The sequence below is a fragment of the Herpailurus yagouaroundi genome, unplaced genomic scaffold (assembly GCF_014898765.1).
Source record: "Herpailurus yagouaroundi ecotype Mexico unplaced genomic scaffold, PumYag 181, whole genome shotgun sequence".
Classification (NCBI taxonomy): Eukaryota; Metazoa; Chordata; class Mammalia; order Carnivora; family Felidae; genus Herpailurus; species Herpailurus yagouaroundi.
The window spans coordinates 24,787,333-24,803,315 of record NW_024412412.1 but is presented as its reverse complement, the minus strand read 5'-3'; the positions used below and the strand labels follow the sequence as shown (position 1 = coordinate 24,803,315).

The window sequence follows — 15,983 nt, the reverse complement described above, 5'->3', positions numbered from 1 at the left end:
GAAACGTCCCCATGGTATTTGCTATCGTTTACAGTTACTTTTATGACAATTTCCAAAGAACTATCAGATGAAATAAAAGATGAGGAAAAATTGATTAAGTGATTCAACTGGAACGAGAAAGCGGTAAAAAAAAAAAAAAAAGCGTGAATTATTACTGTCCACGAAGATAATGCTCAACACACTGTGCTTGTCTCCCCTCGGGCCCTCGTTCTACAAAATGTAGTAAGCACACACCGTGTGCCTGCACAAGGTAGGCACGAGGGGGAGAACGGTGAATAAGCTCGAAGCGTGCTGGTCGCGGCCTTCCAGGAATTTAGTTTGAGGTTAGGTCTGTGTGCTAGAAAAGTACCCTCCCCCCCTCGCTGGCCCACTGGGGAAAGTTCCAAGACCCCCGGAGGATTTTGGAAACCGCATGTAGTACCAAACCCCCTAGATGCGGTTTTTTTCCCCCCCATGCATACCACACACCTCCGATAAAGTTTAATTTATAAACGAGGCACAGCAGATTAACAACGAATAAGGACGTCGAACGAGTCTCACAATATACTGCAAACAAACTTAGGTGAATTCGGACTCTGTCTCAAAATATCTCACTATAGTGTACTCACCCTTCCCCGGGAGGATGGGAGACGATAAAACGCGCATGTGCGGAGGGGCAGCGAGGCGATGACACAGGGGCTGGGACCTACCCCGGCGACTACTGACGTCAAGATGCTGCGTCAGAAGGCGGGGCCTGTGCTTCCGGAGGCGGTTGGCCGCGGGTAGCCGACCGAAGACCCGGTTAAGGGGAGACTACTGCAGTTTCCTGAGGCTGCCTCTTGGGGGCGCCTGGGTGGCTCAGTTCCTTAAGTGTCTGACTCTGGATTTCAGCTCAGGTCCTGCGTGATCTCTTAGTTGGTGAGTTTGAGCCCCGCCCACATCCGGCTCTGTGTACCTGGTGCGGAGCCTGCTTGCGGTTCTCTCTTTCTCTCTCCCTCTCTCTCCCCCTTCCTCAGTCATGCTCTCACTCTCTCAAAATGAATAAATACACTTAAGAAAAAAGAAATATGGAACTTTTTTCTCTCACAGTTCCTGGGGCCAGAACTCCAAGTGTGGCGGCGGGGCTGTGCTTTCTCTCTCCCAAGGCTCTGCGAAGGGATCCTTCCTTGCCTTTTCCAGCTTCGGGCAGCTCCAGGTGTTCCTTGCCTGCATAATCTCTGCCTCCATCTTCTCATGGCCTTCTCCTCTGTGTCTGTCTTCTCTTCGGCCCCGTATAAGTTCCCTTGGCATTGGATGTAGGGTTCACCCAGGAAATCCAGGATGATCTCATCTTGAGATTCTTAATCACATCCGCAAAGACGCTTTTTCCCAACGAGGTCACATTCACAGGTTCCTGGGTTAGGGTATGCTCCTATTTGGGGTGGGGGTGGGGGGCTACACAATTCAGCCACTACAATATGGGTATGAATAGATAATTCCAACACTGTGTGATTAAGTGCTAGGCTAGGGTATGTACAGAGGGTTGCGGCGGGCACAGATGAAGGAGGCTCTAATTCAGTCTGAGGGGTTCGGGGGAGACTTTTTGAGTGAAGTGACATGTAAGATGAAACCTGAAGACTTCCAGGGGCAGGAAGGTGGGCTGGGGGAGCTTTATGGATGAGAAACAAAGTATGCTGAATTTCGATAACGGAGAGAAGTTTAATGTGCCTATTCAATGTGAGATGAGGAAAAGCGGAAAAGATTACAAATGTAAACAGGGACCAGAATGTGACTGTCCTTGAAAACCTTGTCTAGAATGTTGGGATTTTAAAGCTACGGCGGTGGGGGCGGCGGGCAGTGGGACGGTTTTCCATTGGGTAAAGATAATTTGGAGTGCCGTACGGAGGGTGGATTTGTGGGGTTTAGGACTGGAGCCAAAGAAATCAGGATGATGTTGCAGTAATTTGAGCAAGAGATGGTGAGGGGATTAAGGGGATTGGGATGAGAAATACTGAGGATGTAGAATTATTTTCATAACTATTGTTAGTCACAGCTGAACTCGTGAGTGCATTTCTACAGTATTTCCAAAGTGAAGTGGGATTCCAAAGGTCTCAACTTTTCATCTGCGCTTTCTTTCTGGAACTATGACTAGCCCAGCAGAGAAAGAGGAAAAAAAAGAGAGAGAGGGAGGGGTAACAATAGGGATCCGGCAACAGTTTTTGATAAATACTTTGGATTTCTGAAACACATCTTTGACAAATGGGTTGATTTCCTTTAGCTCTTAGAGCTGTGGGCACACTTTAATTTGCATTGCTTCAAAGTAAATTTGGCTTTTCCAACTCCTTCCTAAGTGAAAGGGTGGGACTGTACATCTGGGGGGGGGGTGTCTATTGCTTATGACTCACTCTTAATGATATGCACCTGTTTGGTTCTTTGGGTCTCAAAAAGTTACATGAGAAGCAGGTCAGGAATGCAGAAGGGTGTCATCAAGTGGCAGTGGCATTCCGTGCAGAAAGAACGGAGGCGGCAGCAGTTAAGAGAAGGTAAATAGGTGACTGTGAATATAAGCAGCCCCCAAAAGCAAACAGTGGTGTGCTTCGGGAAAATCCGTCTGCTGCTTCCCACCTGGGTGCCCACGGCCCATAACAGGAAGTGGGACGTAAGGACTGACACACGGAAGTGAGATCAGGAGGCACCTGCAAGTGGACCGGCCAGGCCCAGGAGGAAATATTTGTGAATTTGCTAATAATTCTTTCCGAATCAAGGTTTATTGTTAAGTGGTTGAAATGGTAATAACTACTTGAAAACACCGTGTCAAGTATAACTCCTTGTATTTGAAATGCAGAACAACAACAAAAATCCCCCGACAAGGTTATTATTCACCATTAAGTGTGTTGGCTACACCTCTTTGGTATTTTAAGCAGGACTTCGTGACTACTTTCCATTCCCTTCCAACAGCAAGGGTTCCTAGGTCCTATGAACTTGTATTTGCTTCTGAGTAGAGACTGACTCTTGTATTTCTTCCATGAGCCCTCATATTATGTAGGAAACCACAGTGCAGCCATTTTTATTATTCACTATATTCTGTTTTAGTCTCTCCTCATAAACAACAGATTTTACCTGACTTCCATGTATTTTGATAACAACTACTGGCATACAAATTTTCATTCTTTGAGCCTGCAGTTCTCCTTGTTCTACTATATCATCCTACCCACCCTCCCTTACCTCAAACAACTTTATGTGCACCGAGTTTTGCTACAATGATCTGTGCGATAACCAGGGTTCCAGCCCGGTATTGTACAGTGCTCTGACTTTAGAAGGGAATACTGGAGGCAGATATTGGGCAGAAGCTCACATGTCGAAGTCTCTACATCAGCATAGTGACTTAATTATTGACATGTCCTGTGTAAATCTGGTCGTCTTAAAAATGGAAAGATTTATGAGGCACCTGGGTGGCTCAGTCAGTTAAGTCTCTGACTTCAGGTCATGATCTCACAGTTCCTGAGGCCCACGTCAGGCTCTATGCTGACAGCTCGGAGCCCGGAGCCTGCTTCGGATTCTGTGTCTCCCTCTCTCTCTGCCCCTCCCCACTCACACGCTGTCTCTCTCTCTTTCTCAAAAAATAAATAAAAAAAGAAAAGATCTAGGGGTGCCTGGGTGACTCAGTCGGTTAAGCGGCCAACTTCAGCTTGGGTCATGATCTCGCTGTTAGTGGGTTCGAGCCCCGTGTCAGGCTCTGTGCTGCCAGCTCCAGGAGACTGGCGCCTGCTTTGTAATCTGTGTCTCCCTCTCTCTGCCCCTCCCCGACTCGTGCTCTTTCTCTCTCTCTCTCTCTCTCTCTCTCTCTCTCTCTCTCGAAAATAAATAAAATATAAAAAACCTTTTTTTAAAATGAAAAGATTTATCTGAAAAGTTAGAAATTAAATTTCATAATTAACTGGCTTCCTGTAAACCATATGACTCTTGCTTATTTATCTTCTATCAATAAAATAAATCATCTCAGTGTTCAGGTTTGGAAATTTAAGATGATAATAACTATAATGTATTGCATGTGAAGAGCAGATTTATTTCCATTTTAAGTTGCCTAGAACAGGCTGATGGACAACTTAGCATACTTTTTGTTTCTAGTGTATGTCAAATTTTAAGTATAAAAACGTAGCACTTTACATAATCACTAATATGTTTAAAAATTTTTGCATGAAGATAATACCGAAATCTGCTGGCTAATTCCTTTCTCTCCTTGCCTCTTTAATGATTGCTCACAGTATGGAACTTGTTTGAAATACTTTTCAGCTTGTTTAAAATTTATCATGCCTCAACCCAAACACTGAAGACATCTGAGAGAAACCACTTTGTAACTTCTAAGTGGACAGAGATAATATTTATGATAAAAGTCTCTGTTGATCGCAGGGAGAGAGTACAGAATAATTGAATTAAAGGAAAATTCATGCCTCAGGAAAGACTTTTTATTATAAAACTAGAAACTGGAAGAAGCTGCGAAAAATAAACTTCATTTTAGACTCTATTTTCAGTTTTTCAAAATTTATATTCTTGTCAGCATATACCTGAAATGGTAGTTAAATTCTCAAAGCTGTGTGGTTTTTCTGCACACCGAGAGGACAAATGTCTGAAATAGAAGGATAAAACATTTCCTTTCATCGTGCAAAAAAACCTTAATATTAGGTTTGTGTTACATTTTGATGTTGGCCAATTCTTTCTGATTGCTTTTAAATTATAGCTTCTCCGTGATAATATGCAACTCAGCATCTTCTCTGTGGGGCAGCAGCTTCACGTTGGTAACAGGACATACCACTATTAACACTCTAAATTATAGCTCCTTGGCCTTGTCAATACACACACATTATTCCAGTTAAAGTGAAATGCAAGAGTATTTAAAGTCTCTTCCAGCTGGAACATTCCCTGAACCTATGAAAAGCAGATTCTGTCTCTCACCCCATATTTGTTTGTAGGATGCTGCCTACAACAGTCTAGGCAAGTGAATTACATCTTCCTTGTCGGGTAAATCAACATAGGACGGGACGTTAAACATCATGCTACCATCTTACAGTAAAGTGTAGACAAGATGTTGGGGCACCTGGGTGGCTCAGTCGGTTGAGCGGCCGACTTCGGCTCAGGTCATGATCTCGCAGTCCGTGAGTTCGAGCCCCGCGTCCGGCTCTGTGCTGACAGCTCAGAGCCTGGAGCCTGTTTCAGATTCTGTGTCTCCCTCTCTCTGACCCTCCCCCGTTCATGCTCTGTCTCTCTCTGTCTCAAAAATAAATGAACGTTAAAAAAAAATGTAGACAAGATGCAAGGGATGATAGTATTGAGAAATGGATTGAAATTACAGTCCTAATGCACAATGGCAAATACACACTGCACCCAAGAGCTCAGAAGACCAGTGCTGTGTTGCCCCAACTCCACGTCCCTGTGCCTTTGGTGGGAGGCTGGCGGTGGGGGGGAGTGAGAAAATGGTCCACAGACTTCGAAGGTGATATTTACTGCAGAGGCCTAGCCTCCATCTGGTTTCCTTTTACATCTCCCTTGGAAACATGTGGGAGTAGAATACCACCAGCCAGCTTGCTAATGTTCCTGTGGTAGTAACCACTTAGTTCCTCTGTGTTTTGTCACATCCTCTACTGCAAGTATCAATAAAGACTGCGTTGTTGCAGGAAGCCAAATACTGCATCCCAGATTGTGCTTGATTATTGCAGATATTGAAAGTTAATTTATATGCATAATTTTATACATGTATTATATATTAATTTACATATGTATATACATATGTAATATTCTTGTTAAGTAAACTTATTTTATCCTTAATATTCCTGCTATATAGGCTTTATACACTTCACAATTCTCTCAAGAAAAAGTTTAACTCATTCAAAAATTCATAGAATGGATTTTGTGGCACAAGTTGACATTTAATCTAAATAACATCTAAATAACGGTGTTGAAAATGAAGGTTGTCATCAGCCCACCAAGCGTGAGCACCAGTCTTTCTTCGTGTAACAACAGGGGATGAACAGCGTGGTCCAAGTGCCGTCCTCTGAATACATTGTCATCCATCAGACAATTCACATCACTCATAGGGACTATGCCCTCTTATCTTTTAAAGCGTATTTACTTTGAGAGAAAGAGAGAGAGGGAGAGGGAGAGGGAGAGAGAGAGAGAGAGAGGGAATGAGCAGGATCCCAAGCGGGCTCCGCATTGTCAGCACAGAGCCCCACATATGGCTCCATCTTTCAAACCGTGGGATCATGACCTGAGCCAAAATCAAAAGTGGGAAAGCTTAACAGACTGAGCCACCCAGGCACCCCTATGTGATTTTATTATTAAAGGATTTCTTCATTGAAACTCAAGATGAAAATCGAAATTTGAACTTTTATCAGATATTCATGACGTACATTTCTCATCTGTTATGTTGTGGCTGAAACACCTTTGGGTTCCTCTTCCAAGCGACTCAGAAGAAAATCTCCAATTGCCCACTAGGCCAATATGTGGGTGGGATGTGAAACATTGTAATTAGAATTGATTTTTTTTTTAATTTTTTTTAACGTTTATTTATTATTTTTGAGACAGAGAGAGACAGAGCATGAACGGGGGAGGGGCAGAGAGAGAGGGAGACAACAGAATCCGAAGCAGGCTCCAGGCTCCGAGCCATCAGCCCAGAGCCCGACGCAGGGCTTGAACTCACGGACCGTGAGATCATGACCTGAGCCGAAGTCAGACGCGTAACCGACCGAGCCACCCAGGCGCCCCTGATTTTTTTTAAAAAATGGAATTATGCTCTTGCTTTTTTACTTCTTATGGTTTTGATGAATTATGCTGTTAAATCCCCTTGTTATGATTGTCCACCATGAATAAATTAACCAGTGGCACTCCGTTGATGATTCTTACATATCTATGAGGTAAGAAAATTACTGAGTACTGCTGTCTGACCACAATCTTACAGCGGAGCCATTTTGTGAGTACATTTCCTGATAATGCTTTAGTCGTCAAGCAAACATCCGTAATCTTCATTTCACCTCTCTGCAAACTAATCAAATACTAGCTGGGAGGAAATTAACATATCTAGCATTTTTTTTTTCCAGGATTCACTCATATGATGAAATCAGATGATGTATTTACTTATTTATTTATTTATTTTAGGTAAAGTAAGCCCAGAAATGACGAAGCTAAAAATCTAAGTACGAAAACAGCTGCTTTGCCTCAGCTAAAGTATGGCATATGAAGTGCTGTTCTCCTCTTTTGATGTTTATACCACCACGAAATAGTTTGGAAAACACACCTTAGCATTTAAAAGTGACTGTTTGTAAATGACTTTCTTGAAGTATTGGTTTATTTCACTTACCCTAAGACTGAAATCTGTGTATTAAAAAAACAGTAAAATTTAATTTTCCAAGAATATTAAAGTAAGGACAGAGAGATTCCTCTCCTTCATTCTCTCAAAGGCACAGTCTTTGCATCTTTCAAAGCTCAGCTGAGGCATCACTTGGTGAAACCTTCTTTGACTTCCTCACAGGGAAGCCTGTAATGCTTTTAGTTCCATAGATCTTAATACTTTCTTCCTTGGATTAGGTTGAACCATGGTGTTACTATACTTGTGGTTCCAAACCTAATATTATATGAGGTTCTAAAAGTAATAGTTATTAAAGTTAATTTAACTGAATATTTTGTCATTTGTTATTTATGTGACTTAGCCCTTTGAATATGGAAGTGCCTTTACATAAGGATGTATATATATGAGTTTTATTCAGATCTTATACTGCACACAACCAAGTGCGGAGAAAGAGAATGTACTTAATATTTATTTAGTTAATGAATGCATATTCCAGGCTTTACTATATGATGATATGATACAGTATAGGATATGATATACTATATGATACTAAATCCTCTCTCAACTTTTATCAATCTTTCCCCACACTTATTCCCAGACAAGTTTAGCTTACTCTCAGATCTATAACATGGGCAATTTAGTAAAACAAACAACAAAACAACTACTATTGGTAGCTAAAGTCCATAGTGTTGTCTGTGAGCCAGGCACTGTTTTAATTACTTGTATATATTAACATTCAATGTTCCTAACAACAGAGTGAAGTATTCCATTATACAGATGAAAAAACCAAAGCACGGAGAAAACCAGTAACATACAAGACTACAAAGCTACAGGTGAGGGAAGCAGTTCTATGCTTACTTGGTTCTAGGCATACCCATAGCGTAGAAGGTGTGGAGGCTTACCATGGACCATGCAGCACTTGAGAAATCTCCAGTTAAAGTAGCTACTGACCCTGGATGCTATTTATGCTGTGAATATAGATTCTGCCTGTAAGTGTTCAGTTACTCAACTGTCAACCCACCTTGAATTTTGGTAAAAAATGGATTGTTACAGTAGTTCTATTAGGTAGCTGTTTAATCACATTTTCTATCTCATTTAATGTTCTAGAAACCTTGTGATATAGGGAATGTTGCCTCCATTTTTTTAGAGACATAAGTTTCACAAAGATTAAATAACATACTTTAATTTAGATTATGCTCTTTCTCCTCACCATAGCTTATTTTCTTGATTAGAAAATCAAGCTCAGACCAAGCTATTCATTTTCTAGACCAAATAATAATGCTATTTCAACTTGTTTTGAAGTGCCTGGGTTAACTTTTAACGTATATAAAACTTTTAACGTCTATAAAATCCTTTTAAAGCTCCACTGGCTCCAAAGATAGAACCCAAAATCGAAGAGCTTCATTAATCACTAGTTTTATTCCTCTGCCAATGTAGATACAGGACAGAAAAAAAATAATAAAAGTGTATTTTCCTATTTGCTTATGTTTCCTTTGAAAATTGTGAGGTTATCTCGAAAGTGGCACTCTAATTTTCTTGACAGTTAGAAAACTATCTGTGGAATAGAGATCTTGTTGGCAGCAGGGAGAAGTACTTTATTTCTAAGAACATGAGCCAGAAAGTGAACAGATTCCGTGGGCAGCACTGTGTTTAACGCCCAGATAACAGAGGCAGGGCCCTGTTCTGTAGGCTATGTTAGTTATCCCAACTTTTGTGGATATTGGCATTTCATCGAGGGAGGGAGCCAAAACCTATGGCGGTTTTGCTGGTATTAAAAGATTAATAAGCTGGTCCTGGTTTCTAGTAACAGAAATCCATGAGGAAGAAACTAAATCAGTTTCACTATTACGCTTGCCTCTAATGTGCAATTGGCTCTGAAATACCCATTAATTATTTAAAATAACATCATAAACGTGTATTAATTCTTGCTCCAATAAAAGCTGATGTTGGATTAATGTGAATTTATTAATGATCTTGTTACTAAGAATGTAAATTTGAAGTTTTGATTCAAGGCACTGCTTGGATCAGAGGCCCATCGCACATCATAACTACTTTAAAAAAAAAAAAAAATCTGGAACAAGAAACATCCAGATCTAATTGCTCTCATTCAGAGTATATTTTTTCTGCCTTAGAGGCACCTGGCAACAAATCTCCCTACTTTATGTGGTTTTCACAATATAAATTACAAAGAAATTTACTGTGGTGTGACACTTTCTAAACAAATCCCTTAATCTCTCCTACTCATTTATCTTTCAGTCTCTTACTCTATTTTTCCTGTCATTTCCCCTCCACTCCACTCCTGACTTCCTCAGAATGACATGAACCAGAAAAGCTGGAGGATTTCTGAACCAGTGGCCTCCCAACATTTTCAATCATATGCTCCTCAGTGAGTATTTCCTTATAAACTGTAACATATATACGTTTGTATTAATATATACCTTCTATATACAAAATTAAAGGATAAAAATTAAAATTAAAAGTGAATGGATAAGCTAATATTTCCTTCTCTACACTTACTCTTGCCCATTACTCTCTGGAAACAATTGAGTAGATTCTAAATAACATTTATCCCTCAGATTTCTATGCACCAATGAGTTACAATTAATTTGTTGTTTTGAGATCAATGGTAATAATAATCAAACTCAAAGATTGCCTCGGAGAACCAGATTTTACATAGTTCTTTTCTCCCTCTTCTCTCACGCTCTGTTTTAGCATGGAAGTAGCAGGGAGCACAGAGAGGAGGCTATGGTACAAAGCATGAGCTGTTTTCTGATTTGGGTTGTAGGATTCCATTTTTTCTGCGTCTTTATTCTTAGGCTCTTGACATCTGATTTCGTCTTCTGAAAATAAATTCTTTACCATAACACCAATATTCATTCATTCAAACGCTGATGAATGGAGTTCTAAGCACTGGGCTGAATGCTACAGACACAAATCTGAACCTCTACAGACACAACACTGGTCCCACCAAGTTTCTGTTTTAGTTAGCAGTGGTGGGATCAAATGATTTTATAGTAAAGGTTACAAAAGAGAGAAGTCCTCTGTGAATGAGGAGAGAATCAAGCAACTAACTTGGCTGAGGAAATTTGGAAAAGTCCCCCCAAAGTGAAACCATTTGGGGATCTTGAGATAGTGGCTCACTGGGGCTTCACCTGCAGCCTGGTGGAGGTGAGCTGGCGAACGCTGGCCCTACTCGGCAGAGTTCCTCATGTGAACCCATAATAATAATTCCTCTCCACCTGCTCTATGAGCACTGGAATCAAATTCGTGTTCCTTGTCTCCTTGCTAAACTCGTGCTGGTGATCACCATAAGCGCATTGTGCTGAAATAGAATCTGACTCCAGCTGCTAGAAATCCACTTTTCTCAAGGGCTGGGAGCTTTGCTTCTCCTTGCAGTTGACTGGTGCTTCTCTTGGTAACCTAATATAACTTATCCTCCCCTCTGTTCTTCTCTCTTTCTCTCTTTCCCTTTTCCTTCTCCTCCCCTTCCTCTGCCCCACCCCTTTTCTCTTTCTCTGCACTCTTTCTCTTTCCCTTCCGTGCTAGCCTGAAGTGTGAGTCAAACAGAAGTCTTACTTGAGAACACTCCAGTAGTGTTTCGGGGACTATATACTATACTATACAATACAATACGATATACAATATACTATACAATAAACATAGTATATTATGAGGCAAAATATTTGAGCCCCCAATGTCTGCAGATATGTTTCTGGCTTTCTAGTTGTTCATAAGGCAAACACTAGTTTAAATGGCATAAAACAATTCGATGGTTTTCAGTGGCCTAACAACACAAAACGAGCTGCTCGCAAAATTGCCAGGTTTATCTGAGACACAAACCCAGTTAAAATATGGCTGGGAAGACCTAGTTACCTCTCTACATGCCCGCTTCCCCCCTGGTGGTGACTTTTCTCTGCCAGTCCTAATCCTTGAGCCAGGAAAACAAAGTTTAAAAACAGTATAATCTACTCAACAGGATTATCTGTTTCAAAACCCTGGGAACTCAGTATAAAATCATACTGTTATTATGAATCTATCTGCAGGGGTACATATACTTACTCTGCTTTGTATTCCTTCCTTTTTGTCAAATAATAGTAGGCTTCTTAACAAAGTCTAATTCTTCCACTAGTCCCTGCTTTCATTCAACATATCTGGGGGTTTTGGCTTAACCATCCTTTTGTTTTTTATTTCTTAGACAATTTTTTTCCTTCCCTTTTGTATTCTTCCAGCTGGCTTCCTATCTTGGCCCATTCTATCTTTTCCATGATTTACACTGTTCTTTATGTCACCCATTGGTCAATGACAGCCTCCTCATGCTACAAGGCTCCCACAATGGCAGTCAGGAGACAGGAAAAAACAAGAAGGTCATAGAAAGGAATGAGAAGGTCGTTTCAAGTAGAAGTGTGCTTTTACTGAATTTATACATATGTTAGAGATAGGGTAAGGAGAAAAGACTTGATTTTATCAGTCATGTCTAATTAATATAGGACACTTGTCCAGGGATAAAGTACAGTATATGCAGTATAATGTTTCATTGCTGGGAGTTTTCCATTAACAAAGTGTAGCATTTGATCAACATCACTTTGAAAAGTTTCCTAACACAGAAAGGCATTCTGTAGTGTGAAATTAAGTACGTATACAAAACACCACCTAACATACAGCAGCCTGTTTATTCCTTTCACCACAGGCCATGATGTACTGGAATAAATTTGTTAGAGTGTTGTTCCTCAACATATTTAATGGTATGGGTGATAATATACAATTTCTCCTTATTCTTTGATAATAGAATTTTTAGCAGACGCCTGCTTACCAGAATGCAGACTCCGTTTCTCAGCCCTTATTGCTAGGTATGCCCATGTAACTAAACTCTAGCACATGAAATGTGGGAGAAAAAGAAGTGTGCACCTTCTGGGTCCTGCCATGCACGGGACTGTGGCCACCCCTGCACTCCCTCCTTTTCCCACCGACTTGACTCTCAATAAGGGCTCAAGGCGGTAGAACAGTTAGATGGAAAGGGTCTGGGGCTGTGAAAACATAGAGGCTACATATTGGTCCAGTACTGTTTATACCCAATTATTATGTGTATGTGAGAAAAAGATGTTAGATTTAAGCCACTTTTATGCTGGTTTTCTATGACAGCCGTCAAAACTACAGCAAAAATCATACAGTTTAGTTTACTGGCTCGGACGTGAGATTTTTGTTCGAATGTGGAATCAGGTGTCTTCTCAAGGTTCAGATCATTTTTGCATTATATTCTGGAGTTTATATCACTTTGTAATATGGATTATATTTTGTGTGAGCAAATAAAACTATGTTCATACATTTATATAACTATTACGGCTATGCAAAACTTTGGGAACTATTTAAATAGTCTCTAGAGAAGACTAAATGTTGGACTCTCTTTAATTAGCTAACCACCATCAAGAACAAATACACTAGTTCTTTAAAAAAGTCTAACCTCAAGCCTTTCCTTACATATTTTCCATCTTCACATCTCATTTGGTTTAAAGAGACCACTTCTTAGAGTGTCTCCCTCCTCCAGATTTCTGTGGAATTTGTCTCTGAGAATTTCCCTGAACCAGCTGCCTTACCCCAAAGACTTACCCACACCCTATAAATGCTGGTCATATGCCACATGACCTTCTGACTCATTTGCTAATAATGTCTGCTCCTAATCTACTTGGTTTTCCTTTGATTTCATCGGCTTCACTTTAATTATATATTTCATCATATTTAGGAGAATTATTAGCCTAAAAGATTGATATTTATATACACTACAAATGTAGCCCTCTCCACTTGGGATGCTTAATAAATACATGTGTAGCCATCCTTGGATGGCCAGAGATAACATTGGAAAGCAACAACAACAACAAAAATACAGCATGCAAAACAGTGAATGCCCGCCAAGATTTATAGATGTCAAGAAATGATAATGTATATGTAACATACAATTATATCTCTAGTATAATGCCATTTCAGTACATTCTGAGGATTACTCTTAGAAGCTCTACTTGACTTTTATTTTTTTTACAAGTCTTAGAACCTTGATTATATCCTGACCCCCCCCCAAAAAAAATTATGCTCATAAATTCAGTGAAGGATTTGGCTCACTCATATGACCATCAGATAATAAGCTGATTAAAGTTCTCTAAAAATTTATTAGTTTATATTCTATTTCACCTTTACATGCACTAATCTTAAAGCTGTCACCATGGCTGACAAATAGTTTCAAAGATACAGACAATTAAGCAAATTGTTTTTCGCATCTGGTCCCTAACACCTTAGACATGAAAATGTGGCTTGTGTGTCTCCCCAAAAGGCTTATCGTTTTAAATGATGTGCACTGGTATTATGAATGGAGTAGTTGACTAGAATTCTTGTTGACATTTTGAAAAACTTTATACATACTTGTTTCTATTTCATAGAAGTAATGATAGTCATAATAACTATATAAAGGTCATTTTGTGCCATGCAGAACATGTTCCAAATACTTTATATATCTAGTACTATTTTGCTTTTGTACTTCTGTTCATTGCATGCATTTCATCCATATTTCTAACACCTTTTATAATAATTATATGGGGGAAAAGGTGAAAATCCCCTGCTTCTATACTTTTAATTCCATTCTTTCAAAATAACTGCTATTAATAATTTTATGCCTAGATAGCCAGGATTTTGCAGAGTCTTACTTAACCACATAGGGGGGTTTATACCCCCGTTCCTATTTGTATTTATATTTTTATCTATAATATACACATTTTGTCATATAAGGTTGGTATGTGCTACACATCCAGGTCTGCCCCTGCCTTTTGCCAGATGTGCTGTATCGTGAGATCATTCAGTTAGTGTACATGGATCTCCCTCTATCTTTAAAAAAATTTTTTTTTCAATGTTTATTTATTTTTGGGACAGAGAGAGACAGAGCATGAACGGGGGAGGGGCAGAGAGAGAGGGAGACACAGAATCGGAAACAGGCTCCAGGCTCCGAGCCATCAGCCCAGAGCCTGACGCGGGGCTCGAACTCACGGACCATGAGATTGTGACCTGGCTGAAGTCGGACGCTTAACCGACTGCGCCACCCAGGCGCCCCAAGCATTCCTTATTGATGGAAATTTACATTCTTTTTTTGTCAGTAACATAAAATACAATGATAAATGTTTCTGCACGTTTATGAGTTTGCCTTACTATTTTCCTTGGTAAAGCTCTAAAATGGTAAATTGCCAATTCAAAGGCATTTTAATACTCATTCACTATCGAACAGAACAGAAATTCCTACAGACTTTGGTTATAGAGGTTTCTCCCATAATGATGCTCTTCCAGAGTAAAGTCCAAACTTGAAATTTTGCATTTAATCTGTTTATTACAAAGCATCCCGAAGGAATTGTAGAGTCGAAGCAAATATTCCACCAGACGACGCCATAACACTTTAGGATAATGACATGCTTAAAATAGAATATTTAAGTTAGAACTTGTAAATAGGTTATAATTACATCTCTCCTAATGTAACCATGCTATAGTGACATGTCCAAGAGAAAATTCTTTCCAGCATTCTTACTATTGATATAAATGTCCAAGTGGTGAGCGTATGTTTCTGGAATGTTTAATGTTTGTCAGCAGTTGGGCAGGGTTTGTCTTATTTTAGGGGAGCTATGTCATAGGTCGATTAATAATTTCTTATGTCATTATCGCATTCCCAGCAGATTTGATAGGATATAGGACATTTCTGGAAAAGTGACCTGAGCATGCCAATCATAACAAATTTATGCAGCATTAATATTTCAATGCGATGTATAAAGAAAGAAGAGTTTGCCAGAAACACAGAATGCTCTGTTGTCATAGAGTTTGAGCATACTGATCGTTGGCTGTCAAGTCTTTGACTTCATTTAAACTAATTTATGACACGTTACTGATCTAGTTTGTTAGCAAAACCACAGTTTATGGAAACCGGACTTTGTTTTTTCTTTTTTCTTTTTTTCCCCCACAAAGAGTTAGAGACTGTTTTCTTTCCTCATTGTACATAGTCCAGTTGAACATTGGTTTTGTATGACGAGAAGTGCCATTATAGATTAATATTATATCAAAAGAGGAGGAAAGATGTTGTCCAGTCCACAGGGAGTTTTCAATGCCAATGACCACGTTGCATTTATAGAAGAAATTATATTTGTATTTACATCAGGATAGTAAACCACTACATTGTGGGAAGAATTTGGGGAAAATCCTAAAGATAAGACAAATTTTGGCCAAGAGTCTACTAGCTAAGCCATGCTTCAAATAACTCCACTCCAATCTTTGCTTCTCTCACTTGGAAACTTCTACGGGGATTGTGGCATCTACAGGAGTAGTTAAAGGAGACTCACCATAAAAAGTAATTTCACCTATTGGTTCTTTTTGGTTCAGAATTAAAGTTGATACACCTAATGATAGCAAATGTGCCAGGGTATTATTTTTATAAACATATTTGGGGGTAGGGCATACTGTTGTCTTTGGAGATGTAAAGGGGTCATTTTTAATGTGTGATTCATACCACTTTAATTATGATAAAATATACTTTTTGAAGGGCAAAAGAAATAAGTCCAAATAACTGACATTAAATAAAGAATTATTACTTTCTTTCTAAAAATTAGAGAACACTCATCAGCTAGGCCTTGAACTATGAGCTATCTGGTGGCTATTTAATTCCAAC

General features: G+C 39.6%; 1 protein-coding gene and 1 long non-coding RNA gene across 8 annotated transcripts in view; one reads left to right on the top strand and one right to left on the bottom strand.

Moving 5' to 3' along the window:
- DLC1 (DLC1 Rho GTPase activating protein) overlaps positions 1-15,983 on the bottom strand; it is a 563,102-nt gene that overhangs the window by 395,105 nt on the left and 152,014 nt on the right. The gene's annotated exons all lie outside the window — the stretch shown is intronic.
- LOC121039756 (uncharacterized) lies at positions 623-10,185 on the top strand. The gene is made up of 3 exons (XR_005794971.1): positions 623-897; positions 8,056-8,133; positions 9,557-10,185. It is a non-coding gene; the product is annotated as an uncharacterized LOC121039756 (long non-coding RNA).